We start from the raw sequence: 17,209 nt of genomic DNA, 5'->3' as shown, positions 1-17,209 counted from the left end.
GTAGAGAAAAAGAGAAGAGTTTTAGGCGGCAATACAATGTCATGCAGACATCCCTCCATGGTGGGTTCAATGGCAAACCCCCCCCCCTCTCTAGATTGTAATCCAGAGGAAGATATCTGTTCTGAGGCGGATTCAAACGCAGCTGACCACTCCTAATTACCCCCAAGGTGTTTGCTCTAACTTGGCATCATGATGTTAGTCATATCATGCATATGTTGCCTTGCAGTGCCTACTTTCTACATCATATATGTCATCTGCTTAGTTTAGACATGTTCTGTAATGCCACCTATTTAGTTTCAATATCATATATGGGAATTATGCAGTCTCATGTCTTTTACCCAGCCATAATATATGTGAAATGTGCAATGCCATCCTGTTTAACCAGCCATCATATATTTGAATCATATCTAGCCCATCCTTTTCTTCATTAAATTTCCATTTGTCGACAATGTATGTACATTAAACTAATCTTCCTGTGAATCAGCCATTTGAGTGGGTGATGGAAAAATCTGGAGTGAAAACAAGGCCTTCAGAGCAGACAGTGCAACCTGTCGAAGAAAATCTCTTGTTGGGTCCCGATAGCTCCTCGGAGATGGATTCAGAGACAGATGACCAGTCCTATTCCCCCAGCGAGGTGTATGCTCTAACTTGGCACGGTTCTACTGCTCATATCAAGCATATGTGTCAGCGTTCTGGGAATGGGGTCCCTAGACTTGCCTGCCTGCGGCCCGCGGCATGGCGAAGCCAGCAGGCCGTACGGCCCATCTTCATCAACAAGGCATACAAGAACCACGCGAGGGGCCAAGCCTCGCGAGGCGGACGACACAAGACCTCCTCTAGAGTGGCCTAGTCGGGCAGGATCACGAGGGGCGGAGATAACAAGGCGAGGCAAACCTCACGAGGCTCTCGTGACATGAGCTATGACGATCGACACCAGGCGGGCACCAGTGCGCGCAGCGTCCTTGTTTCCTCTTTGGTGCTAAGGAGGCCAGCGCAGGCGAGGAGTACCGAGGCATCAGGCAAAGGTTGCCATATCGGCGCAACAAGACTAGGACCAAAAGGACGGCAAGACGGAGGTCATCGTGGAGCCCAAGACGGCGTCACCACCAGAGCCTTTCGCAGGCGGAGACCGCCTTTATCAGGATAGCTTGTACTAGCTATCCCCCCTTCAAATTTGCCCGCCGTTGTTGGCTCCCTTCCCGCTCAATCTTTGGGAAGAGGACCAGGGTCTCTATAAGTAGGACTAGCCACCACCATAGGCAAGAGAGGACCATTTTAGACCATCCAGAACCACACAAGTTAGCCAAGCACAAGAACACCTCAACCTCAGGAGGCTGTTCTTCCCCTTGTATTGTTCATCATCAGCCCTGGAGGCAAACCATCACCACCACACTGGAGTAGGGTATTACACCACAACGGTTGCCCGAACCGGTATAAATCTTGCGTCTTTCTGTGTTGCGAGTTCGTCGAGTTCATCCGCGAGATCTTAGCGAGCTAGGGCATGGATCGGTGGGAGAAAAAGACTTCGTGCGCACCCCAGTGTTTGAACCTTAAGGGTTTGCCGGAACGCCATATCCGACATTTGGCGCGCTAGGTAGGGGTGCGCCGTAGCTTCCCTTCCATCAGTTCGTCGCTCCATCGCTCCATCGTCTCCATGGCGGACGCTCGCCGTGCTCGAGCCAAGCATCGGGCTGCCCTCACCGCTCGTGTTGCTCAGACGGCCCCCATCGGCGGGCCACCTCGTCGTTCTCCGTCTCCCGCCGCCAACGCTGCCACTGGCCCGGTGGGGAACGAGCAGCAAGCGTCTTCGTTGCATCCTTCGGTATGGCAGGACGGCCGCGCCGCCACTCCATCACTGACCTTGGCCGGTTCTTCGTCCCATGCACGCCACGCTCGCACGGAGGCGCGAGCCGCACTCCTCGCCGCAAACGAACTCCTGCGCTACCGCCCAGTGGACGACCTCTACGAGGAGTGCCTCACCCTCAGCCGGCCACGGGCGACGAGGCCTGGGGCGCGCCTCCACCACCCCAGCCCAAAGACGGCGCCTTGGCACCAAGGTACGCGGCCCCGCAGTGTGATCCGCCATGCCCGGTGCCCACGCGTGAAGAGAGAAGCTGCCAAGAAATCCCTCGGCGCGAGGAGCTGCACCCGGACTTCTCGCGCCGCCTCGTCAAGACCGCGTGCCGCCCGCGGCGGAGCCGCCCAGACCTCGTCAAGACCAAGCTCCACCTCTGAAGTGGGCCCCAATAACTACGCCTGGCTGCCGCGCCTTCACCCCGAGCTGCGCAACGTCGCCTGGCTAGGCAAGTTCAAGCTAGATCTGCCTCCTCGCTATGACGGCACCGCCGACCACGTAGAGTTCTTGCAGCTCTATGAGCTGAGCATCGAAGCAGCCAACAGCGACGAGAAAGTCATGGCAAACTGGTTTCCCATGGCACGCAAGGATGGAGCCCGCTCCTGGCTCCTGAACCTACAGCATGGCTCGATCTCCTCCTGGGACGAGATGCGCGACCGCTTCGTCGCCAACTTCCAGGGCACTCGCGACCGCCCGCCGGCCGTGGGCAACCTGCGCCGCATCAAGCAACAGCAAGGGGAGACCCTCCAGAAATACATTCAGCGCTTCAACAACACCCGCCTCAAGATCCCCAAGGTCACGGATGAGGCCATCATCTCCGCGTTCTCCGACGGCATCCGTGACGTTGAGATGAAGGAAGAGCTCTCTATCCACGAGGAGCTCTGCACATCTCAGGATCTGTTCAACCTGGCGACCAAGTCCGCAAGAGCTGAGGAGGGGCGCCTCTCTCTCCTTGAGCTGCCAGCCGCTGGCACATAAGAGAATAAAGCCAAGGCCAAGGAAGTGAAGCGCAAGGAAGAAGTGGTGCTAGCAACGGAGCCCGACACCAAACGGGGCAGAGATCAGCCCGAGTCATCCAAGAACAGCCGACCGTTCTGTGCCTTCCACAACCTAAACACCCACAACACCAGCGACTGCCAAGAGCTCAGATCCACACGAGAAGGACGCTATGGTCGACGCCCCGAGCGCAGCGACTGGGGCTACAGACGTGGAGGCAGCCGCTGGGATGACCGTGGCCCGCGCCAGAAATGGCACGACATGCCTCGTGAGGACCGCTGGCAAGACCATCCTCGCGAGGGGGCATGGAGGGACCAGCCTTGTGAGGATCGCCCCCAAAGCAACGCCGATCTTCCCCCGCTGCCGCCACCAAGAAGGAACGACGATCATCATCAGGAGGAGGGGGCTGGGGGCTTCCAGGAGCCGCGTGCAATCGCCTGCATCTTGAGGGGCGCCCAGGCCCCAGCCTCTCAGTGCATCCTTAAACGGTTTGCTCGCGAGGTGAACGCGGTGCTCCCCAAGCTTGAGGCCGCGCACCCGCTCAGGTGGTCCCAGTGCGCCATCACATTCAACTCGGCAGATCAGCCCAAGTGCGCAGCCACCATTGGCGTCCTCCCGATGCTGTGTTCCCCAGTCATCAGCAATGTGCGGGTTACCAAGACCCTCATCGACGGCGGTGCAGGGCTCAACGTCCTGGCCGTCGACACATTCAACAACCTCCAAGTGCCATACGAGCAGCTCCACCCTACCAAACCTTTCTCAGGAGTGACCGACGGCTCCACCACACCGCTAGGGCAGGTCCGCCTACCTATCACCTTCGGCACACGCGACAACTACTGCACCGAGCTCATCGCCCACATCCGCCTGCCATACAATGCCATCCTCGGGTATCTAACCCTGGCCAAGTTCATGGTGGTCACCCACCACGGCTACAACGTCCTCAAGATGCCTGGAAGCGGTGGGGCCATCACGGTCCCATGTGAAGAAAGGGATGCGGTGTGCTCCCTTGAGCACGCCTTCCAAGCTGCAGCAATCGACAACCCCGACAGCAGAAGTGAGGGCCCTCCGGAGGCCATCCCCAAGAAGAGGCAGCTGCGCCGCGTAGGACCTCAGGAGGATGACGTCGCGGCGGGAGCCTCGGCAGGATCAGTGTCCGTCCCAGGGGCGCCTCCCTCCATCGCATAGGAAGGCGTGCCCAGTGCCCTCCTCGGGCAGGGCTCGGGGGCTCTCTTCTTGAGGGCCTCAGGCCTTGCCAACCTCATGAGAGAGGCGCTTGGGCACCACTTGGAGGCGTGCTACGCAGCACATTTTCCTCAATAGAACATAGGGCAAGGGGTGCCCACCACTCAGGTGTTCATCGCCAAGACCACACAGGAACTGCAAGACGCAAGAGCCATGCACGGCGACAGCCGCTCATAGGGCGCAGCTCACCACCCAGGAGAGGGTGCTGAGCTGCACGTCTACATCGACATCCTGGGGCTCAACAGGGTCACGTCTCAGGAGCGCTTCTGGCCTTCGTCTGTGGGCCGTTGCGAGGGCCGGCCACACAGCTACGTTCACATGCCCCTCGGCTTGCCGAGCGTGGCGTCGGCCTATCAGCGCAACATGCAGCATGACCTAGCGGCTTAAGAGGCCAGGTACCGCGCCGTCTTGGAGGAAATGGAGACGGTCTTCGGGGAGCCTCCTGAGCCCCCAGAGCCTTCCGAGGCTCAGGGCTCCGGTGGCTCATGAGGAGTCATTTCTTCGACGCACGCCTTTAGCTGCACCAACTCTGCTTCGTCTACAGAACCAGGTGACATCCTCCAAGCTCGTTTAAGCTGGGACCGCCCCTTGGGCTGCATTATTCCCAGGCCACGTGGGTCCGTCCCTGCAGCATGTATCCCTTTTGCTCATGTCTTTTAGCTTGCCTTGCTAGGGGCGCCCCTCGGGCTGCTCATCCCCAAGCCACTCAGGCCGGACCCAGTGGCATGTATCTTCCTGCATTTACCCAAGATGATTTGCCTTACCTTCTTAAACTGCCTATGGTTATTGCCCACTCGATTGTCACTAGCTGTGGGTACATTCACCCCGTGCAATTAGCTTGTGCGTTAAAAGGGGGGCTCCCGAGCATCGCGACTCAGGAGCTCTTGCTAGAGAGACTAGCTCTCCAGCCCTCACCCCCTGGCCTTGACCACGACATCGTGACCTGGCATACTGGCGGCGGCTGAGCTCGCTCGAGGGCCGGGACCTGAGGACGTAGAGTGCTTGCACCTAACCGCCTTGTAAGAACACACAACCACCAAGACTCAAGACCAGGCGCTAGCTCACGATAAGGCAAACCTCACGAGGTTCTCGTGACGTGAGCCATGACGATCGACACCAGGCGGGCGCCAGCGCGCGCAGCGTCCTTGTTTCCTCTTTGGTGCTAAGGAGGCCAGCGCAGGCGAGGAGTACCGAGGCATGAGGCAAAGGTTGCCATATTGGTGCAACAAGACAAGGACCAGAATAACGGCAAGACGGAGGTCATCGTGGAGCCCAAGACGGCGTCACCACCAGAGCCTTTCGCAGGCGGAGACCGCCTTTGTCAGGATAACTTGTACTAGCTGTCCCCCTTCAAATTTGCGCGCCGTTGTTGGCTCCCTTCCCGCTCAATTTTCGGGAAGAGGACCCAGGCCTCTATAAGTAGGACTAGCCACCACCATAGGGAAGAGAGGACCATTTTAGACCATCCAGAACCACACAAGTTAGCCAAGCACAAGAACACCTCAACCTCAGGAGGCTGTTCTTCCCCTTGTATTGTTCATCATCAGCCCTGGAGGCAATCAACCACCACCACACTGGAGTAGGGTATTACACCACAATGGTGGCCCGAACTAGTATAAATCTTGTGTCTTTCTGTGTTGCAAGTTCGTCAAGTTCGTCCGCGAGATCTTAGCGAGCTAGGGCGTACATCGGTGGGAGGAAAAGACTTCATACACAATATGGTTTGCCAGAACCCCAGTGTTCGAACCTTAAGGGTTTGCTGGAACCCCACATCCGACAATATGGTATCTTGCATTGCATTGTTTAGACATCATATACACAATATTCAACATCATGTTCTTAGTTCAGACATCATACATGCGAATGCCCTCACTACAAAAAAAGACACATCCATGACATTATGGGCCGAACGAAATTTTTTCTGTCATACATATGACACTTCTATGACGATAATTGTGACAAAACCCAGTATCATCATAGATGTGGTGGGCTCCTACTTCTATGACAAAAAATCATGACAGAAAATGGGCTTTTCGTCCTGGGCGGGTCGGAGACGCAGCTGCATGACATTCTTTGGGCCGTCGATGATGGAAAAAACCGTGGTAGAAGCGAGGGGGAGGAAAATTTCGGGGAGTTCCCGGTTACGGTGGGAGGTCGGGGGCCGAGCGATGCGCGTTTCTCTCGTAGACGTACGCGCGTGTGTGCGAGGCGTTGGCTCTAACTGAACCAAAGCGAGGCATTCGGCTCTAACTGAACCCGAGCGATTGCACTGCAGGCTACGCGTTACTGAACCTGAGCGATCGATCGATGGCTGTTAACTGAACCCGATCGAGCGATTCCTTCGCTACTGCTGCTAACTGAAGCCGATCGATGGGATGAACAGTGAGCGTTGCGGGGGGGTGGATGAACAGTGAGCGGTGGCGTTACCTCTGGATGAACAGGACCCCGTGGTGTGGTGGAGGGCTGGATTAACAGTAGACGGTGGAGGGGTGCCCGTGGAGGGGTGGATGACCAGGACCCTGTGGTGTGGAGGGTTGGATGAACAGTAGACGGTCGAGGGGTGGTTGAACAGGACCACGTGGTGTGGAGGGCTGGATGAACAGTAGAAGGTGGAGGGGTGGTTGAACAGGACCCCATGGTGTGGAGGGCTGAATGAACAGTAGACGGTGGAGGGGTGGTTGAACAGTAGCCGGTGGAGTAGCGTGCGGTGGAGCCTGGATGAACAGGAGCCCGTGGAGGCTGGATGAACAGGAGCCCGTGGAGGCTGGAGGAGGTCGACGGTGGAGATGAACAGTATCCCGTGGAGTCCCGTTTTGCGCTACGCCAGACCCCTCCCGATGAACAGGACCCCCGTTTTGACCGTAGCGCTCCAACAAAAGTCCGTTTCCTCCGTTTTGCGGTACGCCACACCCCTCCCGATCAATAGGACCCCCGTTTCGACCGTAGGAGGTCCGTTTCCTCCGTTTTGCGGTACGCAAGACCCCTCCCGATGAACAGGATCCCGTTTCGAATGTGGCCGGTCGAACACAAGGCCGTTTCCTCTGTTCTGCGGTACGCCAGGCCTCCTTTCCATCGCATGTTCCGTCCAAGCCCTCCCGATGAACACGACGCATTCTGTTGCCTCCCCATGAACACGACGCATTCCGTTGCCTCACCATGAACACGACGAAGACGTTGTGTCTCTGTTCCGACCCAGCCATGTACACGAGCCCTGGCCGTACGTATGCGCGAGTAGGCGTTCGAGACCCCGCCCGTATGTACACATAAGTGGCCGTATTTTCTTTCTTGCACCCTGGCCGCTGTACGTACGTGTAAACGCTACGTGCGTGCCTCTACTACGACACGTGCGTGTCTCTACTACGACACGTGCGCGCCTCTACATCAACCAGTATGTACATACACGTTCGCGACCAGAATGACAACGCTACGTACGCTTCGACCAGGTGGGTCCCGACTGTCAGGCACTTCCTTGCCTGCAAAGATGTAGCCGGTGGATCCCAGCAGTCAGGGGCGAATCGTTTTTTTTTGCCCGGACGCACTTCCTTGCGTGTGAAGATGTAGCTGGTGGGTCCTAGTAGTCAGGGGGAAATGTTTTTTTTGTGAAATACGGTGGCCCGTCCGGTGGATCCCGCTATCAGGTGGAGGAATAATTTTTTTGCATGTAATAAGGAGGCACTTCCTTGCTGCGGCTGTGGACCCAGCTGTTAGCCTCTCCACGTAGAGTCCACGTTCGATGGAAGCCGTTCCTTGACCACGTTGACCACACCGCACTGAGAGCACCAGGGCGGTGGACGATGGCGAGGCCTAGGAAGGGGACGACACCGAGCCGGGGAAGACGCGGCAATGGATGCCCACGCGTAGAGGAGTACGAGGGTTCACTGGTCACTGCGGTGTGAGGCTGCCGCCGCCGCAGAATAATAGGGGGTGTGGGTGAGTAGAGGGATGGCCTGGCCAGTGGTGGGAGCAGTAGGGGCGGTGAGGCCACTGCCGCATCGCAGCCGGCCACGGGAGGCAGGAGCACGAGGCACGACGGGCGCTAGTTTGGGCGGCTGGAGCAAGAAGACCAGAGGTTGAAGAAGCACTACGGCCGTTGGATGGACATCGTTCGGTCACTGGAGCTAGAATCGTGCATATTGACTAAGTTGACAAAGCCCTCCGTCCCCGTTAACTTAGTATGCCCACAAGTCAGCCTCCCACCAAGGTGGGTCCCAGCTAGTAGGGGGTATTCATTTTTTTGAGCGTAATAAGGAGGCACTTCCTTGCGTGCGAAGATATAGCTGGTGGGTCTGAGCTGTCGGCGGAGGTAACATTTTTTCGCGAAATACAGAGGCCCTTTCGGTGGGTCCCTGATGTCAGGTGGAGGAATCATTATTTTGCGCGTAATAAGGAGGCATTTCCTTGCGTGTGGCCGTGGACCCAGCTGTCGGCCTCTCCACGTATAGTCCACTTCAGATGCTTGTCGGTCGTTGACCACGTTGTCGAGTCTCGGGCAAGTAACGTACCGATTGACAAACGGAATTGTATACGCGATTGATTGAATCCTCGACATCGTGGTTCATCCGATGAGATCATCGAGGAGCATGTGGGAGCCAACATGGGTATCCAGATCCCGCTGTTGGTTATTGACCGGAGAGTCGTCTCGGTCATGTCTGCGTGTCTCCCGAACCCGTAGGGTCTACACACTTAAGGTTCGGTGATGCTAGGGTTGTTGAGATATTAGTATACGGTAACACGAAAGTTGTTCGGAGTCCCGTATGAGATCCCGGACGTCACGAGGAGTTCCGGAATGGTTCGGAGGTGAAGATTTATATATTGGAAGTCATGTTTCAGCCATCGGGAAAGTTTCGGGGGTAATCGATATTGTACCGGGACCACCGAAAGGGTCCCGGGGGTCCACCGGGTGGGGCCACCTATCCCGGAGGGCCCCATGGGCTGAAGTGGGAGGGGAACCAGCCCCTAGTGGGCTGGTGCGCCCCCCATGGGCCTCCCCCTGCGCCAAGGGTTGGAAACCCTAGGGGTGGGGGGCGCCCCACTTGGCTTGGGTTGCACTCCACCCCCCTTGGCCGCCGCCCCCTTGAAGATTGCATCTTCTAGGGCCGACGCCCCCCCACTAGGGGTCCTATATATAGGGGTGGAGGGAGGGAAGCCGCACCCTAGCCCCTGGCGCCTCCCTCTCCCTCCCGTGACACTCCTCCCTCTCCTTGAGCTTGGCGAAGCCCTGCCGAGATCACTGTTGCTTCCACCACCACGCCGTCGTGCTGCTGGATCTCCATCATCCTCTCCTTCCCCCTTGCTGGATCAAGTTGGAGGAGACGTCTTCCCAACCGTACATGTGTTGAACGCGGAGGTGCCGTCCGTTCGGCGCTAGGTCATCGGTGATTTGGATCACGGCGAGTACGACTCCATCAACCCCGTTCTCTTGAACGCTTATGCTCACGATCTACAAGGGTATGTAGATGCACTCTCCTCTCCCTCGTTGCTAGATGACTCCATAGATTGATCTTGGTGATGACTAGAAAATTTTAAAATTCTGCTACATTCCCCAACAGTTCGGACCAACACTCAAAGGATCACTGGCCTGCGGGGGGTTTAAAATAAAGATGACCCTTGAGTCCACGGAACCAAAGGGAAAAAGGCTAGGTGACGAATGGTAAAACCAAGGTTGGGCCTTGCTGGAGGAGTTTTATTCAAGGAAAACTGTCAAGGGTTCCCATTATAACTCAACCGTGTAAGGAACGCAAAATCAAGGAACATAACACCGGTATGACGGAAACTAGGGCGGCAAGGGTGGAACAAAACACCAGGCATAAGGTCGAGCCTTCCACCCTTTACCAAGTATATAGATGCATTAAAGTAAACAAGATATAATAATGATATCCCAACGATAAACATGTTCCAACAAGGAACAAAACTCCAATTTTCACCTACAACTAGCAACGCTATAAGAGGGGCTGAGCAAAGTGGTAACATAGCCAAACAATGGTTTGCTAGGACAAGGTGGGTTAGAGGTTTGACATGGAAATATGGGAGGCACGATAAAGCATGTGGTAGGTATCACGGCATAGGCATAGCAATAGAGCGAGCATTTAGCAAGCAAGGATAGAAGTGATTTCGAGGGTATGGTCATCTTGCCTGTAAAGTTCTACGAGTTGACTTAAGATTGATCCTCGTAAGTGTTCTCAACGGGTTCCTCGATCAGGTACTCGTCTCCCGGCTCTACCCAAAGAAAGAACACAAGCAAAGGGAAACCACAATCAACCATGGTGCAATGTGCAAGCAACATGATGCAAAACATGGCATGATATGCGGGAAGTAATATGCAATGCATATGCATGTTTCGGAAGGGAAAGATTGAACCAGGCCTCAACTTGGAAAACCAAGAGTGCCGCTGGAAAGATGAGTTGATTTCGGTCGAAATTGATATAAAGATCACTGAAATAGGATGAACGGCTTGCAAATGGCACGCAAAACAATAATGGCACAAAACTGCGATTAACAACATGAAGCCATCTAGAATGCACCAAGAAAATAAGCTACTGCACTCTAACATAGCAAAAAAAGCACATAGCAGTGATCCACTCAAAATTCTTGACAAAAGATGAACACTGAGCTACGGCTAAATCACACAATAGCAGGTTCAAACAAGCATGGCAACAGTGCAAAAGATATCAGGTTCACAGACTTAGTGAAAATAACAACATATCAGGATTTAACATCAGGAAGCAATGTTTAGAGAAAGATAACAACATGCTATAGGATCATATCATGGCAAAGCAAGGCATGGCACGAAACTACTCAAGGCATATAACAAAAGTCCCTTACTGACCATAAGCCAAAAAGGATCATAGGATGTGATGGCACACATGTAAACATAGCAAGTTTCGTTAACAGATTGAGACTTGGCAGAAAACTGGACATGGCAGAAACAGAGTTACATAGGCATGTTTGCGAGCTCGATGCACTCACCAGAAGGCATTGCATGGCAAACTAAGCATACACCCAGCAAGAAGACATGATCAATAAGCTAACCATGGCAAGAACACTCTCATAGCATGCATGTATCAACTACAACAACCTCGGCAAAATTGATTAACATGTAAACAATCTGCCAGGAACATTTTATAGCAAAAGTAGAGCAAGATTGAGTCATGCTAGGGTACTCCATAATTGCAAACAAATACATGAATGGATAGAGCATAATAATATCTCAAAATCCTCCTTACTGAACATGCTCAAAAGAGGCACGGATCACTCTGTAGCAACATGAATCCCTGAAATCAGCAACATCACGAGAGCTACTTTGCATGCTTGTGCTAGTCACCACAAAGATCACAAAAAAACATAGCATACACCCCTGTAAATATGTCATGGCATATCCCAAAACACATGTAGGGCTCAAGTTCATAGGAGGCAAACAATAATCATGGCAAAAATGACAAATGTCCAATATCTGTTAAGAAACAGAAACTAACATTACATAACACTCTTGCAACAGCATTTAGGGCATCACGATAAACTCAAATAAGCATGGTGCAATGGAATGAAGTGAAGAGCACATCCAGACGAACAATTTGATATATCATACGCGCAAAACGGAGCTACGGATGCAAAGTTATGATGCGATGAACATAGCTAAAAATGTTAGGGACTTAGGGGAAAAAACACCTCCCAGATCTGGATCTAGGGTTTCGGGCGCGCTTTATGAAGATCATCGGAATAGTAGCTGCGGTGGCCGGAACTTTGGGAGAAGAGGTGGCCGGAGCCGGTGAAGGGGCCGGCGAGGTCGCCGGAGCTTGTCGGCGCGGAGGGCGACTGGGGCGGCGCGCATCGGGCTCCCGGGCGGCGGCGCTCGGTGATGGTGGCAGCGGCGGCCGGAGCTGACGGGCGCGGGCAGCGTCGGTGTTGACCGGCGAGGTGGCGAGGTTGCCGGTTAGGAAGGTCCGGCGCGGCGGCGGGGAGCTCGGCGCGGGGAGGCGTGGCGTTGACCCGCGGGAGGTGGCGGCGGAGCTAACCCTCGCGGGCGGCGGAGCGCGCACGGGCCGGGAGGGCCCCGCGCGGGCCTGGCGGGCCGGCAGCGGCGCGCGGTGGCCGAGGCCACATGGCAGCACAGGATAGGCATGGGGTGGCGGCGATTTTTTTGTCCGGTGAGATCCGAACGTGTCCAGCGGCGACGGGGGGCTAGGCTAGGGTTTCATCTACGCGAAAATCCGGGGGAAGACACATATTTATAGATAGAGGGAGCTAGGAGAGTCCAAATGAGGTGCGGTTTTCGGCCATGTGATCGTGATCGAACGACCGAGAGGATGGAGGGGGTTTATATGGGTTTTGGGCCACTTTGGAAGGGTATTGGGCTGCAAAACACACGAGGCCTTTACGGTTCCTCTGTTAACCATTGGAGTATCAAACGAAGTCCAAATGGTACGAAACTTGACAAGCAGTCTACCGGTGGTATACCAGGGCTGCTTGGCAAGTCTCGGTCCAATCCGAGAACGTTTAACACCCGCACACGAAAAGAGGTAAAAGGAGACGCCGGAGGACATAGGAGTGCCGGAATGCAAAACAAACAACGGGGAAAATGCTCGGATGCATGAGACGAACACGTATGCAAGTGCGATGCACATGATGACATGATATGAGATGCATGACATGGACAAAAGCAAAATGAAGGCAAAACCTAACCATGTGGGAATAACATAACTTAGTGCCGAAAAAGGCAAGAGTTGGAATACAAATATGGCAAGTTACATATGGGGTGTTACAACACTCCACCACTGTGAAAGGATCCCGTCCCGAGATCTGGGACTAGAAAAAACTCCAGATATTCGGAACGGAGGTGGTCCTCGCGTTCCCAGGTGGCTTCACGGTCGGAATGATGTGACCACTTCACTTTCAGGAATTTGATAGACTTGTTGCGAGTCTTGCGCTCAGTTTCTTCAAGAATAGCAATGGGATGCTCATGATAAGACATGTCTTCTTGGAGATCAATCTCTTCGAACTTGATGGTGCGATCAGGAGTCTTGAAACACTTGCGAAGCTGAGACACGTGAAACACGTCGTGCACATTTGCAAAGTTGGACGGAAGCTCAAGTTGATAGGGAGATCGCCTCTTTTGCCAATGATCCTGAAATGACCCACATATATAGGGGCAAGCTTCCCTTTGATACCGAAGCAACAAGTACCTTTCGTTGGAGAGACGCGGAGGTAGACATGGTCTCCGATCTCAAAAGCCAAGTCACGATGCTTGCTATCATAGTAACTCTTCTGACGCGATTGCGCGGCTTTGAGACTTTCACGAATGACTTTGCACATTTCTTTAGCCTCTGTGATCAAGTCAATGCCAAGAAGTTGGCGTTCACCAGTCTCTGACCAGTTAAGAGGAGTACGACACTTTCTACCATAGAGAATCTCGAATTGAGCCTTGCCCGAACTCGCTTGGAAGTTGTTGTTGTAGGAGAACTCGGCATATGGAAGACAATCCTCCCACTTCATACCGAAGGAAATGACACAAGCCCTGAGCATATCTTCAAGAATTTGATTGACTCGCTCGAATTGGCCACTAGTTTGAGGATGAAAGGCTGTGCTGAAACGAATGTTGGTGCCCATAGCCTTCTGAAAAGAATCCCAGAACTTAGAAGTAAAGATGCTTCCATGATATGAAGATATTAACTGCAGAATGCCGTGCAAAGAGACAATCCTGTAGGTATATAGCTCTGCCAACTGAGCTATTGTGATAGATTCTTTGATAGGAAGAAAATGAGCCACTTTAGTGAGCATGTCGATGACAACAAAGATAGCATCATTGCCATGCTTGGACTTGGGAAATCCAGTCATGAAGTCCATCTCAATATGGTCAAACTTCCATTCTGGAATGACAAGAGGTTGGAGGAGACCAGCTGGTCATTGGTGTTCTGCTTTCACTCTTCTGCATGCATCACATTCATTCACGAACTGAGCAATCTCGCGCTTCATTCGAGTCCACCAATACGACTGCTTGAGGTCATGGTACATCTTTGTACTTCCAAGATAAATAGAAAGGAGTGAATTGTGAGCCTCATTCATAATGACTTTACGAAGGTCACCCTTAGGAACAACAATGTGATCCTCGAAGAATAGAGTATCCTTGTCATCAAGGCGATAGCACTTGTAATTGGGTTGGCTCTTGGCAATCCCAATCTTCACCTTCTTCACCATAGCATCAAGAAGTTGAGCCTCATGAATATGATATTCCAAAGTAGGAGACTTGGAGGTTGGCAAGGAATCCTTGCGGAACAACTTGGAGATTAAGTTTGCGGAAAGCTTCACAAAGCTCTGGTTGGTAGGGCTTGAGAATCAAACTGTTGCAGTAAGCCTTCCTGCTCAATGCGTCAGCAATTACATTGGCCTTGCCTAGAGTATATTCAATACTCGGATTACACTCTTGAATCATTTCGACCCAACGAGTCTGCCTGAGGTTGAGGTTGGGCTGAGTGAAGATGTACTTGAGACTCTTATGATCAGTGAAGATGTCCACTTTCCTTCCCAACAAGAGATGTCTCCATGTTAAAGGAGCATGGACAACTGCCGCCAACTCGAGGTCATGAGTGGGGTAGTTCTTTTCGTTGGGATTCAACTAGCGAGAGGTATAGGCGACAACTTTCTTCTCTTGCATTAACACAGCGCCGAGACCTTGAAGGGAAGCATCACAGAAAACTTCGAATGGTTTGGATTCGTCGGGAGGAGTCAAAACTGGAGTTGTGACTAACTTCTCTTTGAGTGTGTTGAAAACGATGTCACATTCAGGCGTCCAGACATACTTCACATGCTTCTGGAGGAGGTTGGAAAGAGGCTTCGTGATCTTAGAGAAATTCTCAACGAACCTTCGACAATAGCTTGCGAGCCCAAGGAAGCTGTGGAGCTGCTTCACATTCTGAGGCGGTTCCCAATTCACAATTGCAGACACCTTCTCAGGATTAACAGCTATGCCCTTGGCGGAGATGATATGCCCAAGGTAGAGAACCTCATCGAGCCAAAACTCGCACTTTGAAAATTTCGCATAGAACTGATGTTCTCTGAGTTTGTCCAGCACCAATCTCAAGTGCTTGGCATGATCCTCCTGGTTCTTGGAAAAGACCAAAATGTCATCAAGATAGACCAAGATGAAGTCATTTGTGTAGGGGTTGAAGATGAAGTTCATCATGCGAGAGAATGTTGGAGGAGCATTGACAAGGCCGAAAGACATGACAGTATATTCATATGAACCATAGCTTGTTCTGAATGTTGTCTTGGGAATGTCTTGTTCACGAATGCGAATATGATGATAGCCCATACGGAGGTCAAGCTTGGAGAATACTTGAGCACCTTTGAGTTGCTCTAAAAGCTCGTTGATGTTGGGAAGTGGGTACTTGTTCTTTATGGTCTTCTTGTTCAATGGACGGTAGTCGACACAAAGTCGGTCCGTGCCATCCTTCTTCTTGACAAAAAGAACACCACAACCCAAAGGAGAAGAACTTGGTCGTATTAGACCCATACGCTCTTGTTCATCGAGTTGTTTCTTCAGCTCCTTCAACTCTTTTGGTCCAAGCTTGTAAGGACGTTTGCAAACAGGTTCCGTGCCAGGCTCAAGATCGATGACGAATTCAACTGGCCGGTGAGGGGGCATTCGTGGAAGCTCTTCTGGAAAGACGTCTTGATATTCACAAACGACTGGAATCTGAGAGGTGGCATCCAACTCGCCCTTCTCATTGAGAGAAAACAGTCGAATGGTATCATCACGAGCGGCAAATACGATCACATCCTCAGACTAGTGTGTTAATTGAATCTGCTTGGCAGCACAATCAAGACGAGCCTTGTGCTTAGAAAGCCAGTCCATGCTGAGAATTAGATCAATATCCGAGTTACCAAGAACAATTCGAGAAGCCAGAAATTTGTAGTCCCCATCATGATAGAAACATCCGGAACCATCATGCTAGAGCTCAAACACTTAGCTGGAGAAACAACTTGCAATGCTTTAGGTAATGCCTTAGTGTCAAAGTTGTGCTCCGATGCAAATGGGAAGGACATGAAAGAATGCGATGCACCAGAGTCAAAAAGAACTTTTGCAGGAATATCATTAACAGGAAGGTTACCCATGATCACTTCTGACGAGTCCTCTACCTGAGCTGCGTTCATCATGTTAACCTTGACATGCTTGGGATTATGCTTGACCACTGCGGTGCTGGCAAATCTCACAGGAGGAGGAGGCGGAAGACGCCTCTGGTTGAAGCATTTGTTTGCATAGTGACCCTTCTGCTGACACTTGTTGCACGTGACCTCTGAGAGAGGCCGGTGATACGGAGCACTTGACCTTGAAGCATGAGACGAATCCTTGTTCTGAAAGCCGGGGTGGGGGGGGGGGGAAGATCCATTGCCACCTTTGCTCTTCTGCTGATAAGGCTGACGGGACGGAGGAGGAGGAGGCAACCAATACTTTTTCTGCTTAGCTGCCACTTGAGTTGAAGACGAAGGAGTTGCATCCCTGACTCTCTTCTTGGAAGCATCGCACTTGAGCTGAGCAGCCTCTTGCTTCAGTGCCATGTTCTAGAATTCATCGTACTTTTTCGGCTCAAAAAGCACGAGGGCTAGTTGCATATCTTCTGAGGCCACCTCTGAACTGATAAATCATGCTCTTCTCGTCAGGGACGTCTTGCTTGGTGAAGCGAGCGAGTTTCTGGAACATGATGTTGTATTGGTAAATAGACAAGCTACCTTGCTTCAGATTGCGAAACTCCTCACGCTTGATCTCAACAACACTCTGAGGAATGTGGTGAGCTCTAAAGTCCTGGCGGAAATCATCCCAGGTAATCACACGACCTCCTCTGGAATCTTTGTATTGTTGATACCACTCTGCAGCTTGGTCTTTGAGTTGGAACGAGGCAAACTTGACAAAGTCCTCAGGCTTGACGTTGCTGCACTCAAAATGTTTGCAGATATCCACGAGCCAATCATCAGCGTTTGTGGCCTCGACACAGTTACTGAAGGTCTTTGGCTGGTTTGCGAGGAACTGGTTGAGTGTAGCAAACTGAGTTTGATTGTTGCCATTGCCTTGATTTCCTTGGTTGCGCTCTTGCAAGAGTTGCATAATCAGCTGCGTGTTGGCGT

Source organism: Triticum urartu, chromosome 3 (genome assembly GCF_003073215.2).
Source record: "Triticum urartu cultivar G1812 chromosome 3, Tu2.1, whole genome shotgun sequence".
Taxonomy (NCBI): domain Eukaryota; kingdom Viridiplantae; phylum Streptophyta; class Magnoliopsida; order Poales; family Poaceae; genus Triticum; species Triticum urartu.
Note: the sequence above shows the minus strand (reverse complement) of the source record.